This window comes from Lathyrus oleraceus, chromosome 2 (genome assembly GCF_024323335.1).
Source record: "Lathyrus oleraceus cultivar Zhongwan6 chromosome 2, CAAS_Psat_ZW6_1.0, whole genome shotgun sequence".
Classification (NCBI taxonomy): Eukaryota; Viridiplantae; Streptophyta; class Magnoliopsida; order Fabales; family Fabaceae; genus Lathyrus; species Lathyrus oleraceus.
The window spans coordinates 354059682-354076031 of record NC_066580.1 but is presented as its reverse complement, the minus strand read 5'-3'; positions in this window follow the sequence as shown (position 1 = coordinate 354076031).

The following is a 16350-nucleotide window of genomic DNA, read 5'->3' as shown; positions in this document are numbered from 1 at the left end:
GATACCGGTTAGGGCATATAATAGGTGACCTACCAAAGCGTGAATTGGTATATATGCCAAAACACTCATCACCCGAAAGGAGGGCTTGAAAAAGCAAATCGACTTACAGGATGGACATTCGAATCCACAACGGGAAAACCGAATCTTACTCAACTGGGGACACAAACCCAAAGAGCGCATTAGATATAATATCCATTACCGTCAGAACGTGGATAGAATACTCGCATGGTAAGAAACACCAGGGATACCGGTTACTGGGCATATAATAGGTGATCTACCGAAAACGTGGATTGGTATATATGCCAAAACACTCAACATCCAAAACACAAACTGGTTAAAGGATGGATATTCGATTCTACAAAGAATACGAATCTTACTCTACTGGGGAAGATCAACAAAGGACTCCAACTAAAGAGCGCATGAGACATATTATTCATTACCGGCACAACGTGAATAATATACTTGAAAAGGAAGAGACACCAGAGATACCAGTTAGGGCATATAATAGGTGACTAACCAAAAAGAGAGACAATCGATACCAAGCATCCGGGTAAACGAAAGACAACTCAAAGGGATAAATTGCAAGCATCCGGCAATTATCCAACAAACAACAAATATTCGACTCCGCAAAAGGGAAATAACGAATCTTACTCGACCAGGGAAACACAAAAGGCTTCAACTGAAGAGTGCATGAGATATATTATCCATTACCGTCAAAACGTGGATAACATACTCGCCTGGAAGATTATCCACAACCGGTTACTGGGTTAACAAAGGATAAATTGACCGAAAAGAAAGGCATCGAGATACCAAATCTAGGTACATAAAGATGACCAATCAAAGGGAGCAACAATCATTACCAAGCAAACGGGTGAATGAAAGGTGATCTGCTGAGGATGAATTGCAAGCATCCGGCAATTACCCACAACGACTAGCTGGGGATACATTGATAAACAACCAATGATCCAGGGAATAAATCACTAGCAAACGGTGAAAGGACCCACTGACGACTTCAAAAGGGATAACATTGCAAGCATACGGCAATGATCCAGAAGACTTGCTGGGGATACAACTGCGAGCATACGGCAATTGTCCACAAGCAAAGAATGAATATCAACATCGAACAACGAATGATGATAATCACAACGAGTAACCATCATCGGTTAGGATGAACAACAAGGTTAACTCGGCAAAGGGGAGAAATTAGGGTTTATAACTACCGAATACGGGGTAGAATACCAAAAACTCCGGCTGGGGAAACAAGAGGTTTAACATTACCAACCACCGGGTAGAAAACCAAAAACTCAGCTGGGAATAAAATTGCTAGCAACCGACAATTATCCACCTGTACCACAAGGTACGAACTCCGCTGGGAGAAAAATCACAACATGGGATTTACAACTACCGGGTACGGGGTAGAAGTCCATAGACTCCACTGGGGATAACGTGAATGAACGCCAAATATCGAGCAATTATTCAACTTATACCACAGGGAGACACCAACTCTGTTGGGGATAAAACCACAACAGCCAAAAAATCCACCATCAACCAGAACGAACCACAAAGGTTACCTCTGCTAGGGGAAAAGGGATAGGACTTACAACTACCGAATACGGGGTAGTAGCCATACTCTGGTGAGGATAAACACGAATTAGGGTTTACATCTACCGAATACCGGGTAGAAAACCAACAACTCCGCGTGTGGATGGAAAGGATCACAAATCCGCACGGGAAATAAAACAGGGTTTATAACAAACCACAAACTCTGCTGGATAGCAGGAAAATAGGAATTACGACTACCGACTACTGGGTAGAAAACCAACAACTCTTGCCGAGGAATAAAAGGTATATAACCACCAATTCCGCCAAAAGGCAAGAACATAAGACTTACAACTACCGGTTACTGGATAGTGGCCCAAAAAAAACTCCACTGGGGATAAAAAGAATTATTGTCGGTTACTGGGCAGTTCATTCATTTATTCCACAGGGAAGTACAAGAACAATTGACAAAATGCCAATTCGGGATTAATCCGAAAAGACAGACTGAATCAAAACACGTCCTAATGAGGATATAACTCAATAGGAAGCTCCATCCCAATATATGTGTTGGGAGGAAACGGAAGAAACCGTCATCCACGAGGGTATATCTCAGTGGGGAAATGCAGAAGGAAAGACAGATACTTTCAGCTTATGGGGTTGACTCTATATGGAGAGATTTAAACACCCGACATCTGCTCGGGAAGATCTATAAAGAGATCTATAACACCATAGCAGGAGACAACGAACAAAAGATATATGGCAAAAAATGCAACATGAATATCTGAATGTTTATGAATATGCATGAATATGCGTGATTTATGTTTGATGAATGCTGACAAAACAGACATATCTAACACAACAGGTCCAGGAATCAAACTCCCGGTACTATACTTCCAGGGGAAAAAAAACCAACTGGAAAGCCAATCTGCTGGAGATCTTCAAGCTAGAGAGCCAAGATTCACGGGGAGGCAGAAGATCAGAGATTTCAGGAACACCAAATCCCTGAGTGATGGATCAACAATCATCCCAACTGGAGTACAGAAAGTCACAACAGGCAACAACGGCCACAAAGACAAGTCTGTTGGGGAGGCGAGAGCAATCCCAAAACATCTGCGGGGGAACAAGAGATCACTACACAAGCAGAAACTGTTATGAAGGCAACTCTATGTAACTCCACTGGGGAACAACCCTCAAAGGGAGAACAGATCATCCATGTAGAATCTGACTGCACAAGCAACTCTACCTGGGGAGAACACAAATATCCATTCCATTGGGGAACAACCCACTGAAGGAAAAACAGATCACACAAGTAGATTCTGCAACAAGCCACTCTACTGGGGATCAAAAGCAACAGGAGATCAACCAAATCTATGGATGATAGATCACCAACCAACCCTACTGGGGAAAACAGGGGTTTCAACAAGCATAAACTGCTACAAAAGCAATTCTGTTGAGGATATCAGCTCTGGCGGAGATTCCGAGGGGATCATCATAGATGCAACCCTGACTCTGTTGAGGAATACCCATTCCATTGGGGATTTTGCATACACACGATCCACCAAACCACAAATTTACTGGCAGATCTACTGGGGAAATCCACTGCGGGATCCACTGGGAAATATGGAGGAGAGCTCGGGGATCAACCACCAAATGCTGACTCTTCTGAGGAGAACATCCACAACTATTGAGGAGGAACACAATCACTGCCCTGCTGAAGGAATAAGCGCACTGATTGGGAGATATATCAACTCTGCTGGTAACTTGGTCGGGGAAGAGGGTACTGTTGGAGAAAAACGACGTCGTCCACAAGCACTCTACTCTGGGGATATATCACAGATCCCACTAGCGATTGTGCTGAGGAAAGAAGCAACAACTCAGCTTGCGACAATGCTGGGAGAAGCGCTAAAGTACCGGGATATCAATCCACCAACCATTGAGTCTTCAAAGGAAAAGCATCCATGCTGAGGAGAAAAAACCACAACTCCGCTGGCGATTGCTTTGGGGAGAGTGATGGGGTACTGGGGTCTCAAACCACCCACTACCGAAACTTCCAAACGGAAAACACCCATGCTGGGGAGAGGAAACTGCTGGAGAAGAAACCGAAGTCTTCAACAACATCTGCTTGGGGAACAACCCCTACAAAGCTCTGCTTGGAGAACAACCCCAACAACAAAGCAGGATAAAGAGGATACAACCAATGCCAGGGATATGAACAAATGTCTTACCTGTTAGAAATCATGCCACCCTCGGGAGAGCACTGAGAAATTCTTAAGTCTCCTTTTGTCATTGTGAATGTTCACTTTGTTTAAAACAATAATTTTTGAAAAATTTATTTGTTTAAAACAATGACATTTTATCAATCAAAACATGCAAAACATTTGTTGAATTGAAACAAATAAGAATGCAAATAATTGGATAAAAGCTCAAATCGATTTGATGGAATGGTAGCCTGCAAATGGCAAGACTCCATAGGCATTATCAACACCCAAGTTCCATTGATATTAACGGTACATGAACCGGCTCGAACATCCTTAATATCAACCATCCATTTTGGTAGATTTAGGTTTTACACCTTATCAATACCCAGGTTCCATTGATATTAAGGTTGTCTGAACGACTCAACCATGAATCACGGGTTTGCTGAGAGTCACGAGCATGGAGTCTCGGTTAAGAACCACCCAAAGGGAGTGTACTAGGGTTTAAACCTGCCGAACATGTTCTACCAGAGGTTCCCATAATCATCGTCCCATCTTTCGGATATTATCGGAGGAATGAATACTCGTATTCCAAAAATATTCTCAAGAGAGACTCTTATGAGTGTAGTATCGCGTAACAATCGCATCAGAACTTACATCTGAACGACCTCCGCACTACGTCCTAAAAATAGGCCAAGATGGGCTTGGTAAACTAAGGTCCCTGGCTTCTAAGGCACATGATTGAAAGAATAATGCCTATCCATAAATAACTTGTGTGACATTATTAATCCAACATGACCTCCACCAAGTGAAAGGACTCGCAAGTCAACTGGCTAAGGAATACTCCACACCAGTCAACAAGACTACCCCATTCTCCTATCCTAGAGTGCACTCGAGTTCGGGTATAGAACTCATCTCACAGAGATCACCAAAGCAAACAGCAAATGTATATCAAGCAATTCAAACATTACAATCAATACAGTTATCCCAAATTGTACAAAAATATGTCAAATAACACATAAACAAATATCATACAACAAGGGTGAAAAGTAGGCAATACCACCATGGAAGGTCTAATGTCGTCCCAAGTGGAGTCGCCACTTTTCTGTAGCGGTGTATTCGTCGCTATATGATTTATTGATTAAACCATAAGCAAAGCATACAAAGAATCGAGTCGCCACCGCACTTTTATTTATCCTAAGGAATGGCTAAAAAGCGAACAAAAGCCTAAGAAGTTTTACACGTAGAAAACTAATGAAAAGATCAGAGAATCTGGGTAAGGGGTAAATTACGCAATGGGAAGGTGTTAGGCACCCAAAACGTCCTAGGTACTCCTAGGGAGCCCTTTTCACAATTGTTGTATGAAATGTTATTTGTTTTGAAAATATTATTGCAAACATGAATGGGAAGATGAGAAAAGAATATACAATTTTTTATTGTTTTTGTGTTTGAACGGATGGACCCGTTGCCTACGTACCTTCCATCAAAGGTAAGGATCAAAACGCCGTAGTTCGGCTAAAAGATTTCCAAAAATTAGTGAGTTCATTTTAAAACACAAGCATTAAGGCTTTTCATTACCAATGGGAGAAAACTCAACCTGAATTCAACAATCCACCATGCGAGGACGACTTCAACATACTAGTGAGGGGTTAACCCTATAATAAGTATGGAAGACTTACAATCAACTCACTAAGGATAAGGTAAGATTTACATCAACCACTATGGTAATTGAAACCTATGGCTAATGTATGAAAACATATTAACAATGGACAAAGCCACAAAACAATTGAATGGGTGAAGTTAATTGATTATGAGTATTCACAAAGTATGGTCAAAGTATGATTAGGTTTGATTCAAAGAAGTGTTATGAAATGGAGTTTGAAAAGTCAAGGACTTAGGGTCCAGGTTTCTAATTTGAAAAGACATGAAGATGTTTGCACACTACGTCAAAGTTTTTGAAAGCAAAGTGTGAAAAGGTTTAGGACAAAGAGGGTGAATGGATAAAGGGGTGTAAAACTTCTCAGAAAGGTTCACCTCTTGAGATCATATAGAAGATGATTCAAGTGTGTCCTTAGGAATAGGCAAATGAGCAATAACAAATAAAAGCGAGGTGATACCGGAGGCCAATTGCTGGGCTTATACCAATCTCACAACAAAGGCGGATATCGGATACCAATAGATGGATTTACACCAGTCTCCTAAAACAAACAGGGATGTCAGATGCCAATAAATGGACTTATTCCACCCTCCTAAAACAAAACAAAACCTGGATATCAGATGCCAATCTATTTGGGCTTACTCTAATCTCCTCAAAGTAAAACCAAACTTGGATATCAAATGCCAATCTATCTGGGCTTACTCTAATCTCCAACAGATGATCATAGGAATACAAAAGCCAACAACATGGTCTTACAATTGCATCCTCACATACAACAAACACACAAGCAATAAGCAATGGACATAAGTAGCCAAATGACATGGTCTTACACTCTATCCCTTCCAAATCATAGGAACAATGGCCAATGGATGGACTTACAGTTGTCCTCAATGGGTAAACCAAATATGGATCACAAAGATATGAAATGATGATCATGCAATAATGAACAATTAGTGATGATAAATGCACAAAGGCAAACAAGCAACATGTACAAATGGACTAAGCAATCAATCAAACAAAGTCATTTAGCACACACTATAACCAAGCAATTAGGCTCAGGCAAGGGTTAAACTTTAAAGTCAACTAGAATGGGGTAAATGGTGCTCTTAACCTTAACATTGAGAGTTAAGGTAAAGCAGATGAAAGGATATGAGGGGTGTGCCTCATTGCTCTTATCCCTGGCCTAGGAGAGCATTGAATATTAGAAGGTGTGGGAGTTCAGAAAGATGGAACTCTCTCCACAAGTTAATGACTCGATAGATCTTAGGTTAAGATCCACAATGCTACAACATGTAATGTGAGCAAAGGGAAGACACACAGAATAGTAGGAGATGGACTACACATCTCTTCTATCTACCAATTGCCTTATCAAAAGGACTTTTCCTGCTTGGGGACAAAAATAAACAATCACAAACATTGCCTCTTAAGGAGGACTTCAGACAGGTGCCTGGCCCAGTAACAGGCCAGGTCTTCCAGACTACATGAAGAAGAGATGTTATACCTCAATGCTTAAGCTATCAAGCAAAGCAATAGCAAGTTCACAATGAACTATAGCAACTAAATGTACCTGTGGAAACATCAAACAAATCAGTATACTATACAGACAATCAACCAACAGTTAATGCAACAGACAACCAATATAGGCAAAGGCCTAAGCCACAAGTCAATCCCAATTGAATCAACTTCAACCTACAAAACACACATTAGTAATCAAAAGAAAATATCAAATGCTCTCAAGATGAGGCATCATCAATTGTATAACTTGCATGTGCAACCTGAAACAAAGCATCAAACATGATAAGTAAACCCTTAGGCTAAAGCCTAGGGTCAAAGATAGGGAAAAAATTTAAAACACAACATGAAAATTAACCAAAACCAAGATTAATCAATTAAGAACAAAGTCTAATTGGTCTCATGTCAAAACTATGCACCAAATCCATTTCATACACAAATCATGTCAAACTAAGCAAGTTAGAATCACCTTGGAGCAAACAGAATGAACACAAGCATATCAATACCAAAATGGCTCAATAAATTCCAAGAAAAATCATGCTAAAACATAACACAATGAATGAGCAACACACCAAAATTCATTGCATTTGGATATGTGAAAGCATGTCAATTAAAATCCCTAAGTCAAAGCATGTTCAAACAAGCTCATACAAGGCAGCAAATCATGTATCAACTTCAAGCAAGCACAAAACAGAAAACAAACAAGATAAATGAATGAAACCAAAACCATGGCAAACTTCAAGATGTCTATAATACACATGCCAAAGTTTAGGTCCATCCAATAAACACCAAGGATTTCACAAATCATATAAGATCATGATTCATAAAAGGTCCCCAATTGGTCAAATAGAGGGAAAATTCTCAAACAAATAGAAAATGCATTCAAAAATTCCAGGAAAAATCACAAGCAAACTTAACATCCATAAGTATCAACATGAAAAAATCCAGATCAATTTAAGTTCAATAGGAATGGCAAAGAAATTCCACAATATGAACAAGAAATGGTGTGACATACATTGTCACACCTCCAAAGATCACATCATATCTCATAATCCAGGAAGGCAAAAATCACAAACCATATACCAAAATGACCAGGAATGAGTCTAGATTATGCATGTAAAATTTCAAGAATTTTGGATCCACCATCATGATTTCTTGAACAAAATGGTAGGCAAGGTGCAAGGAATGGCATGTGAAAACAAACCCTAGACAATTATTTTTTTTCAACCGAGCACAAATCTGGCAAAAATATCCAAAAAAAAGTAGACATGATGATGAACATTCCACAAAAAATTGCATGTCAATTGGATGATTATTTCATGAGTTATGGATTTTTTATTGTGATGAAAAATTAAAAAATGTGAAAGGAGTGCATGTAAATGTGATATGCATATATGAGAAAATGCAAAAAAGCCAAACATGTGGATGCTGTGGACGAGAATCGAACACGCGCGATTTTTAAATGGTGACGCTCACTTAATGAAACGCACCGTTTCATTAAGTGAGGTGGCGGCATGCTACTGGTGCATGGCAACACAAACACGAATTTCATGCAAAAGCAAGGCAAAACGGATCAAACGAAAATCTGGACACGAAACCTAAGCATTCATCGTCATCTTCATACTGTTCGTCATCATCAAGAACGAAACCTCACAGAAATCAACAAGCAATATATCATTCAACTCGTCTTTCATCATAGATCACTAATCTAACCTTAATTTCAATTAATTTCACTCATGGCAAAAGAATCGAGCAAAACAAGTTTTAACAATCAACATTCAAATCCAGATATCTTCCTCAATTTTGCATGAAATTGCTAGATCAAAAGTGCAGTGTACTCTACATACTAAGATCTACAAAAGCCATATGTGAATTGCAAGAAATGGAGTGGTCGAGGTTTACCTTGATGATGATGCAGCAGCTGGATTCGTGCTCCTCAATGCTTGGGAGATGAAAACAGATGCTCAATGATGATGCAGAAGATGAATGAAGGCAAGAATTCAGCTCAACAATGCTCGATTCTCTTGAAAACTCCAACTGTCATGTGAATATGCAAGTTTCAACAGCCACGATCTTCAAGGATTCTTCCAAGATTTGCTTCAACAGATGTTCAATTATACCTGCAGATGATGATCAACACAAGAACAAGCAAAAGGAATGGTGAAATTCGATGAAAAAAATTGAAAAAAAGCTTGAGAGAATTTGAGATGAAAATGAGTTTGGATCTGAGATTGTGAATTGTTGATGTAGAATTCTGTTATGATTAGTGCTTTATACCACCTATCAATCCAGCTAGTTAAACATGATTAGCAAAATGAAAATGGATTAAGTGAAATAAGCATGTTATGCCAAAATGTCAAAACCACCCTTATGATCATGTGCTAATGGAACAGTGCGAAATTCAATTGCAGCAAGTCCAAAATTCTGTTTTAAGGCCATTGCAATTGGTTTGGAGTGAAAATTATGTGTACTTTTCAAAATCACGTTTTTTCCCACCAAAATTCAAATTGATTGTCAAGTGAAAAATGCACTTTTTGTGTGATTATTTTTGATGAAATGTAATGAATGATTATGATAGAGCATGTCAAATGGAGATTGCTCAAGAAAGAATCACATGAATTGGCCTTTTGATGCAAAAGTTATGCCTTGTTGAAGTTCAAAATCCCTTGCCAATGATTTGATCATAACTTGCCAACCACAAATGAGAAATGGATGTTCTTGGACTTTTTGGAAAGGTAAGAGCAAGATCTTCAACTTTCATGTTGGACAAAATTTGATTTGAAGCTTTCTTGATGATGTAAAGTTGAGGAGAAGACCTTTCCATTTTTGGCAGTTTGAAATTACAAGTCACTTACTATTTTTGGAAACTTTTTGTCTGACCTCCAATTCCTCAATGATGATGTTTGACATGTTATATGAGGCTTGTATGGACATGAATGAGACCTCTCAAACCATCTCCCATCATCAAATCCCTGATTAAATGCACAGTTGACCACAATTGACTTTGCTAGGGTTTTGGTTGACTGAGCCATGTTCTGATGAATTTCAAGCCTCTACCACTTGAGATCTTGATTCCAAATGATATCACAACTCATATGAACTCTTGATGAATGATCATGGTGCCCAAATTCTCAAGAATGGCCACCACCTATGGCTCAATGAATGCCTTTGACTGGTTTGACCTAATTGCTTCATCTGCAAATAACAAGGTTAGATGACAATATTTTTGTACTTTTGGTTAGTAAACAAATGAAAAGCAATGATATACAAATGCAAAACATGCTTGGTGATCAAGAATCACACTCACAAGATAACCCACCCACAGGGGTGAAGGCAAAGGTGTACAATGATCCTTGAGGCAATGATATGATATGATATGATGCCATGAGGGATCTTAGGGACAAAATTGGGGTCTTACAGACTCCACTAAAAATAGTTCTGTTATGGCTCAGTATGATTTCGATAATCCCATTTATCAAGCCGAAGAGGAGAGTTAGGAAGATTGTGAACTCCCCAAAGAATTGGTCAGATTATTGAAGCATGAGGAAAGGGTCATCCAACCTCATCAAGAAGAGTTGGAAATTGTTAACCTTGGTACTGAGGACGCCAGGAATGAGATCAAGATTAGGGCTGCTTTGAAGGAAAATGTCAAGAGAGGGTTGATTGAAATGCTGAGAGAATATGTGGAGATATTTGCATGGTCGTATCAAGATATGCCTGGGTTGGATACAAATATTGTGGTGCACAGGCTACCTCTCAAAGAAGATTGTCCTTCGGTAAAGCAGAAGCTTCGCAAAACTAGTCCTGATATGGCTGTCAAGATCAAGGAAGAGGTTCAAAAGCAGTTGGATGCGGGTTTTCTGGCAGTTACCAATTATCCCCCGTGGGTGGCCAACATCGTACCTGTGCCAAAGAAGGATGGTAAAGTCAGGATGTGTGTTGATTACCGAGATTTAAAGAGAGCCAATTCGAAAGATGACTTCCCATTACCTCACATTGATATATTGGTTGATAACACTGCTCAATCCTCGGTTTTCTCTTTCATGGATGGATTCTATGGCTATAACCATATCAAGATGGCGCCAGAAGACATGGAAAAGACGACATTCATTACACCTTGGGGCACGTTCTGTTAAAAGGTGATGCCATTTGGGCTGAAGAATGTCGGTGCTACCTATCAGAGGGTTATGACGACTCTCTTTCATGACACGATGCACAAAGAAATTGAAGTGTACGTGGATGATATGATTGCGAAGTCTCAGACAGAAGAGGAGCACTTGGTAAATCTGCAGAAGTTGTTTGAAAGGTTGAGAAAGTTCAGACTGAGGCTGAATCCAAAGAAGTGTACGTTTGGGGTGAGATCCGGAAAGCTGTTAGGCTTCGTTGTCAGTGAGAAAGGGATTGAGGTTGATCCGGCGAAAGTAAAAGCTATTCAAGAAATGCCTGAGCCAAGAACGGAAAAGTAGGTCCATGGGTTTTTAGGGAGACTGAACTACATTGCGCGGTTCATATCTCACCTAACAGCCACGTGTGAACCGATATTCAAATTGCTAAGAAAAGATCAAGCAATCAGGTGGAACAATGACTGTCAAAAAGCTTTTGATAAGATAAAGGAATATTTGCAGAAACCTCCAATCCTTATACCTCCAGTTCCTGGGAGGCCTCTGATAATGTACCTTTTAGTAACCGAGAATTCGATGGGGTGTGTATTGGGAAAGCATAACGAGTCTGGTCGAAAAGAGCATGCAATATACTACCTTAGCAAAAAGTTTACCGACTGTGAAACAAGATATTCACTGCTCGAGAAAACTTGTTGCGCTTTGGCATGGGCTGCTCGCCGACTGAGACAGTATATGCTGAACCATACTACCTTGTTGATTTCTAAGATGGACCCAGTGAAGTACATTTTTGAAAAGCCGGCTCTCACCGGACGAGTGGCTCGTTGGCAGATGATTTTAACAGAGTATGATATCCAGTATACATCACAAAAGGCTATCAAAGGTAGTATTATGTCTGATTACCTTGCCGAGTAACCGATTGATGATTATCAGCCGATGATGTTTGAATTCCCCGATGAAGATGTCATGTACTTAAAGATGAAAGATTGTGAGGAGCCTCTTGTCGAGGAAGGACCGGATCCTGATGACAAGTGGACATTGATGTTTGATGGGGCTGTGAATGTAAATGGAAACGGTGTTGGGGTAGTACTCATTAATCCTAAAGGTGCACACATACCTTTTTCTGCCAGATTGACTTTTGAAGTAACCAACAACGAAGCTGAGTACGAGGCTTGTATCATGGGGATTGAAGAAGCCATCGATCTAAGGATCAAAACTCTGGACATTTATGGAGATTCCGCTCTAGTGATTAACCAAGTCAATGGAGACTGGAATACTCACCAACCGCATTTGATTCCTTATCGAGATTACACCAGAAGGATCCTGACTTTCTTCAAGACAGTGAAGTTGTACCATGTACCCCGTGATGAAAATCAGATGGCTGATGCCTTGGCCATATTGTCTTCTATGATCAAAGTTCATTGGCATAATCATGTGCCACACGTTGTTGTGAATCGACTCGAGAGGCCTGCGTATGTGTTTGCAGCCGAGTCTGTTGTTGATGAGAAGCCGTGGTTCTATGATATTAAGAATTTCCTCAAAAGTTAGGAATATCCTGAAGGAGCGTCAAAGAATGACAAGAAGACCCTGAGAAGGCTAGCTGGAAGCTTTTATTTGAATCAGGATGATGTGTTATACAAAAGGAACTTTGACATGGTTCTGCTCAAATGTGTGGATAGACACGAAGCAGACATGTTGATGCAAGAAGTACACGAGGGATCTTTCGGTACCCATGTTGGTGGTCATGCAATGGCCAAGAAGTTGTTGAGAGCCAGTTACTACTGGATAACCATGGAATCTGATTGTTTCAAGTACGCTCGGAAGTGCCATAAATGTCAGATCTACGCAGATAAAGTGCATGTACCACCGAATCCTCTGAATGTCATGAATTCTCCTTGGCCATTCGTGATATGGGGCATCGATATGATTGGGAAGATTGAACGTACTGCTTCTAATGGACATCGCTTCATCCTGGTCGCGATTGATTACTTCACCAAGTGGGTGGAAGCAGTTTCCTATGCTAATGTTACCAAGCAAGTGGTTGCCCAATTCATTAAGAGGGAGATTATCTGTCGTTACGGGGTTCCAGAGAGAATCATCACAGATAATGGTTCGAATCTCAATAACAAGATGATGAAAGAGCTCTGCAAAGATTTCAAGATCGAACACCACAATTCTTCTCCTTACAGACCAAAGATGAATGGTGTTGTAGAGGCGGCAAACAAGAACATTAAGAAGATTGTGCAGAAGATGGTCATGACGTACAAGGATTGGCATGAGATGCTACCTTTCGCTTTGCATGGGTACCGTACCTCAGTACGTACGTCGACCGGGGCAACCCCTTACTCCCTTGTGTATGGTATGGAAGCAGTCCTACCTGTTGAAGTGGAGATTCCTTCTCTAAGAGTCCTGTTGGATGTCAAGCTGGACGAAGCTGAGTGGATCCGGACAAGGTTTAATGAGTTGAGCCTTATTGAGGAGAAGCGATTAGCAGCTATGTGACATGGGAAACTGTACCAGAGAAGGATGAAGAAGGCCTTTGATCAGAAAGTGCATCCTCAAAGCTATCAGAGAGGTGATTTGGTTTTGAAGAGGATCCTTCCTCCCGGTACAGATAACAGGGGCAAGTGGACTCCGAATTATGAAGGTCCATATGTTGTTAAGAAGGTCTTTTCTGGTGGAGCCTTGATGCTTACAACTATGGACGGTGAAGATTTTCCGTCCCCTGTGACCTCAGATGTAGTCAAAAAATACATCGCATAAATTGACCCGTTGGACGAAAAGAATAAAAGAGTCCAGGCAAAACAGGGCATCCCGGCGAACCAAGAAAAAAAAAAGGTTCGGGCAAAAGTTAGGGATAAAGAATTAAAAAGAATATGTACACCCGGTAAGTCGAAAACCTGCAAAGGCGGCTTAGGCAAAAATGGGTATCCTGGTGGGTTGAAAACCTGAAAGGGCAATCCAGGCAAAAGAGGGATTAAAGCGAAGACTACAGTCTGAGTTATCTGTACTTCATCGCGCTTCAGTGTCTACCATCTCGAAGGATGTGACCGGTCCAATCGTTCTTCTAAGAAAGCAAGGAATTTGGGGGAAATTGAGGATCTGTGAGTCATAACAGAATTGGAAAATAGTGGATGTCGGGTTCACATTGCCAATAGGATAGTTTATTTCCTATTTTGGCGCAATTACCTCTTCCTAGGAATTTCTTCCTGATGTATTCGCCTTTATAGGCCCATTTTTGATAAAAGTCGTTATTCAGTCAAATTGCTCTCTTGTTTTTATTTTACTGCTTTGTTTGCAAAAACGTCCGAATTTTTTATAAGCATTGCATCTTAAAAACATGAAGGCTAGACAATAATGTGCAGAAAGATGAACATTTGAAAATCATTTTGAATGTTGAGTACACTTGAGTGTATTTTGTCCATGCGATCCCCTGGGACATGTATGTCTTGCTGTTTTGCAGGTCACTATCTTTTGACTGCTGGCTAAAGCAGGTGAGCCACGGTTTGTTCAAAAGTGTTTTAACACTGTCCAGTAGTGTGAGAGGTCGGGTTGTCCAAAGCTAGTTCAAGGTTGGTCTCCCTAGCGAGGCCAAGATCAGTGGTGCCTCAACAGTCAAGCCTGAAGTTGATTGCAATCCCCAGCAGGGTTGAGGATGTTTTTTCCCGGCCAGGTTTGAAGGACTGTTAGTTCCCCAGCAGGTCTGAGGACTGTTAGTTCCCCAGCAAGCCGGAAGATTGTTATTTCCCCAGCGGAGGTGTCTGTGGGTAGTTTGTTCCTCAGTAGCCAGGTCTGAAGTGCTGTAATCCCCAGCAGGGTTGAGTTTGCAGTTTCCCCAGTAGGGTTGAGAGTGTTTTTCCCTAGCAAATCTGAAGGTGGCGGTTTCCCCAGTGGAGGTTTGCAGTGTTCGTTTCCCCAGCGGAGGTGGGAATTGTTTTTTTATTTCCCTAGCGGAATCCCCAAGCGGATCGGGTTCAGTAGATGTCATCCCCAGTGAGGATCATCTGTTCCCCAGCAGCAGTGCTATTCCCCAGCATGATTGAGAGGTTGGTGTTTTCCCAACAGATGACTCCCCAGTTGAGTTGGTTTCTCTGTCGTTCCCAGAGTGTCAGATCAGCAAGTATCCACAGCAGAATTATTATGCTGTCCCGACAGAGTTGGAAGATCGAATCAGAGTCGTGTGCTCAACGGAAGCGATCGTGAGCTTTCCCAACAGGAGTTTCCTCTCTTGGCATCTTGAATATAGTAATCATCATTTGCATTTGCATCCTCAAATCGCGTAGCATTTCCATTCAATATGGAGCATTACACCATAGAACCACTCAAACATATGCATACCTGTGTTAAGCCAGATTGGACCAAATCCCTAGCAGAGGTGGACCGTTTTGCAACATTTGTATGGCGTATTTGCAGCAGTTGCTCTTGGTAGCCTTCGGAAGTGATAATATCTAGAGAGATTCAGTTCCTCACCCGTCCGTGAAAGGAAAGCTTGACTCCCCAGTGTAGTCCCTGGCAAGTGTCTGCCCTGTCTTGACATATGTAGATGTCACCCTTACGATACCACTAGGTGTCGTGTTGATCCCCGTGTGGGTTTTCTTTCTTTTGGTGTCAGTAGACATCATCTTTCGATGTCCGTAACATCGAGTTCTTACCATTCGTCCGTTGACGTCTGGTCGTGGTTTCTCTTTCCCATTCGTCCGTTGACGTCTGGTCGGGGCTTCTTCCTTCCCAGTCATCGGTAAATGTTTGGTCGTCCTTTTTTGATATCGGTAAACATCATCTTTCGATGTCGGTAACATCGAGTTTTTCCAGTCATCGGTAAATGTCTGGCTGTGTATATTTTTCCCGGTCATCGGTAAATGTCCGGTTGTGTATCTTTTTCCCAGTCATCGGTAAATGTCTGGTCATGTATCTATTCTTCGATAAATATCAAAATCCCCAGTAGATTCGTCGGTATACGTCTTGTCTGGTTCCAGTTGTAAATATCTTTTTCCTCCCCAGTCGAAGCTGCCATCGGTAAATGGCCCCGCTTTCTTGATATCAGTGTATATCAAGTCGACTATTCACAGCCGCCATCGGTAAATGGCCTCACTTTCTTCGATATCGGTAAATATCGAATGCCCATCTTAGTCGCCATCGGTAAATGGCCTCGCTTTCTTTGACATCTGTTCCCCAACAGCCATCGGTAAATGGCCTCGCTGACGTTGATATCGGTAAATATCAAAAGTTGTTTTGAAGCCACCATCGGTAAATGGTCTTGCTTCCTTTTAATGTCAAATTCCCAGTTGAAGCCGCCATTGGTAAATGGCCTCGCGTTTCATTGATTCAT